This window comes from Hipposideros armiger, unplaced genomic scaffold, assembly GCF_001890085.2.
Source record: "Hipposideros armiger isolate ML-2016 unplaced genomic scaffold, ASM189008v1 scaffold_198, whole genome shotgun sequence".
Taxonomy (NCBI): domain Eukaryota; kingdom Metazoa; phylum Chordata; class Mammalia; order Chiroptera; family Hipposideridae; genus Hipposideros; species Hipposideros armiger.
Window position 1 is genome coordinate 320,743 of NW_017731548.1, and position 3,546 is coordinate 324,288.

The 3,546-nt window shown below is 39.5% G+C and overlaps 1 pseudogene across 1 annotated transcript; it reads left to right on the plus strand.

Annotated features, from left to right (window-relative positions):
- The first annotated feature begins 346 nt into the window (after nt 1-346).
- Nucleotides 347-1,223, plus strand: LOC109388457 (ataxin-3 pseudogene; annotated as a pseudogene). The gene has a single exon (XR_002125219.1). The product of XR_002125219.1 is annotated as an ataxin-3 pseudogene (transcript).
- The last annotated feature ends 2,323 nt before the right edge of the window (nt 1,224-3,546 follow it).

Here is a 3,546-nt window from a genome sequence, read left to right on the forward strand (position 1 = left end):
ACTACATAAGGCCACTCTACTAAGACCGGGACACATAGCAGGCCTACCTAATATGTAGAAACAAACACAGGGAGGCAGCCAAAATGGGGAGACAAAAAAACCTGTCCCAAATAAAAGAACAGAATAAAGCTCCAGAAAAAGAAATAAACAAAATGGAGACAAGCAATTTACCAGATGCAGAGTTCAAAACACTGGTTATAAGGATGTTTAATGATCTCAGTAATAACTTCAACAAAAAGATAGCAAACATAAAAATGGAGATACAAAACATAAAAAAGAACCAGTCAGGGGCGGAGCAGGAGGGGGGTGGTTTGGTGCGGGGACCGTTGGCTCCAGACAAATAAACATGGAGTCCATCTTCCACAAGAAACAAGAAGGCTCACTACGTGCTCAGCATTGCTTGAGTAATCTATTACAAGGAGAATATTTTAGCCCTGTGGAACTGTCTTCTATTGCACGTCAGCTAGATGAAGAAGAGAGGATGAGAATGGCTGAAGGGGGAGTTACTAGTGAAGACTATCGCACATTTTTACAGCAGCCTTCTGGAAATATGGATGACAGTGGTTTTTTTCTCTATTCAAGTTATAAGTAATGCTTTGAAAGTTTGGGGTTTGGAACTAATCCTGTTTAACAGTCCAGAGTATCAGAGGCTCGGAATCGATCACATAAATGAAAGATCATTTATATGCAATTATAAAGAACACTGGTTTACAGTTAGAAAATTAGGAAAACAGTGGTTCAACTTGAATTCTCTCTTGACGGGTCCAGAATTAATATCAGACACATACCTTGCACTTTTCTTGGCTCAATTACAACAGGAAGGTTATTCTATATTTGTTGTTAAGGGTGATCTGCCAGACTGTGAGGCTGACCAACTCCTACAGATGATCAGGGTCCAACAGATGCAGAGACCAAAACCTATTGGTGAAGAATTAGCACAACTAAAGGAACAGAGAGTCCAGAAAACAGATCTGGAACAAGCCTTAGAAGCAAATGATGGGTCAGCAACATTAGACGAAGATGAGGAGGACTTGCAGCGGGCTCTGGCACTAAGTCGCCAACAGATTGACATGGAGGATGAAGAAGCTGATTTCCACAGGGCTATTCAGCTCAGTATTCAAGGTGGTTCCAGAAATATATCTCAAGATATTCCACAGACATCAAGCACACATCTTACTTCAGAAGAGTTACGGAAGAAAAGAGAAGCCTACTTTGAAAAGTAAAGTAGTTGGTACAATATTAAAATTGCATATTCAATATTTAAAAAAGAAAGAACCAGTGAGAAATGAAGACTACAATAATTCAATAACTGACATGAAGAATACATTAGAGGGAATCAACAGTAGATAAGATGAAGCAGAGGACTGAATCAATTATTTAGATGAGATACATAAAACACCCAATCAGAACAGAAAAAAAAAATCCGAAAAAAATAGGATAGTTTAAGGGGCCTCTGGGACAACATCAAGCATGCCAACACTCGCATCACAGGCATAACAGGAGAAGAGAGCAAGGAATTGAAAACCTATTTGAAGAAATAATAATGAAAAACTTCCCTAACCTGGTGAAGGAAATAGACATACAAGCCCAGGAAGCACAGAGTCCCAAACAAGATGAAACCAAAGAGGCCCACACTAAAACACATCATGATTAAAATGCCAAAAGTTAAAGACAAAGAATACATCTTAAAAGCAACAAGAGAACAGCAGTTAATTACCTACAATGGGGCTCCAATAAGATTACCAGCTGACTTCTTAACAGAAACTGTGCACGCTAGAAGGGATTGGCACAAAATAGTCAAAGTGATGAAAAGCAAGGACCTACAACCACGATTACTCTACCCAGCAAAGCTTTCATTTACAATCAAAGAACAGATAAAGAGCTTCCCAGACAAGAAGAAGCTGAAGGAGTTCATCACCACCAAACCAGTATTACAGAGAATATTAGAGGGACTTCTTTAAGATTTAAAAACAAATCAAAAATAAGAATAAAATGGCAATAAGTATATACCTATTAACAATTACTTTCAATGTAAATGAATTAAATGTTCCAATCAAAAGATAGGGTGACTAAATGGATAAGATAACAACACCCTTACATATGCTGCCTACAAGAGACTCACTTCAGATCAAAAAACACAAAAAAGTAAAACACACTTGAAAGAAAAGAAATGGGAAAAGATATTTCATGAAAACATAAACAAAAAAGCTGGAGTAGCAATACTTATACCAGAGAAAATAGACTTTAAAACAAAGACTAGAGCCGGCCAAGAGGCTCAGATGGTAAGAGCGCAAGCTCTAAACAGGGCTGCTCCTTCAATTCACGCGTGTCAGTAAGCTGTGCCCTCTACAGCTAACATGATGAACAACAGCTCGACCTGGAGCTGGGCTGCCATGAATAGCCGGCGACAGTGTAGGCTGCAGTGGGGCTGCAGTGGGCTTCCATGAGCTACCGTGAGCGGCCGTCCAATGGCGACCAACTGCCTCAGCCGGTAAGAATGCAATGATCATAATACCAACATGGGCCAGTGAAGTGACATCCTCCACAACTGGACTGAAGAACAAAAGGACAACAACTTGTCTGTTTCCCTTCCCTGATTCCCCAAAACTGTTCCCCTCCCACAATTCCCCAATAAAAATCTTTAAAAAAAACCAAATCCTATAACAAGACACAAAGAAGCTCCCAGTAATCCCACTTCTGGGTATTTAACCCAAAATGCTACTTTGAGGAGACATGTGCATCCATATATTCATTGCAGCATTGTTTACAGTGGCCAAGATGTGGAGGCAGCCTGGGTGTCTGTAGATGGATGAATGGATAAAGAAGAGGTGGTACAGGGGCAGCTGGTTAGCTCAGGTGGTTAGAGTGCAGGCTCATAACACCAAGGTTGCCGGTTCAATTCCCACATGGCCCAATGAGCTGCACCCTCCACAATTAGATTGAAGACAACTACTTGACTTGGAGCTGATGGTTCTTGGAAAAACACACTGTTCCCCAATAAAATTTTTTTAAAAATAAAAATAAATTAAGAAGTATGCCAACAAACATAAATGGAGAATGTTTGTAAAAAAAAAATTAGGTGGTACATATATACAATGGAATAATGCTCGGGAAGGGGTTTTTGCCATCTATGGCGGCATGGTAGGACCATGCCAGTATTATACTGAGTGGCTATGTCAGACGGAGAAAGACAGATGCAATGTGATTTTGCATACATGTGGGATCTAAAGAATAAAATGAACAAACAAAACAGAAACAAACTCACAGATACAGAGAACATTTTGATTTTTGTCAGACGGGAGGCAGGCTGGGGAGGTGGGTGAAAAAGGGGAAGGGATTAAGAAGTACAAATTGGTAGTTATAAAATATTCTTGGTAATGTAAAGTACAGCATAGGGAATATAGTCAATGATATTGTAATGACTATGTATAGTGCCAGATGGGGTACTAGTCAGGGGGATCACAAATTATATAAATGTCTACCTGCTATTCTGAAATTAATATAAAATAGTGAATGACAACTTAACTGAAAAAATTAAAGAGGGAG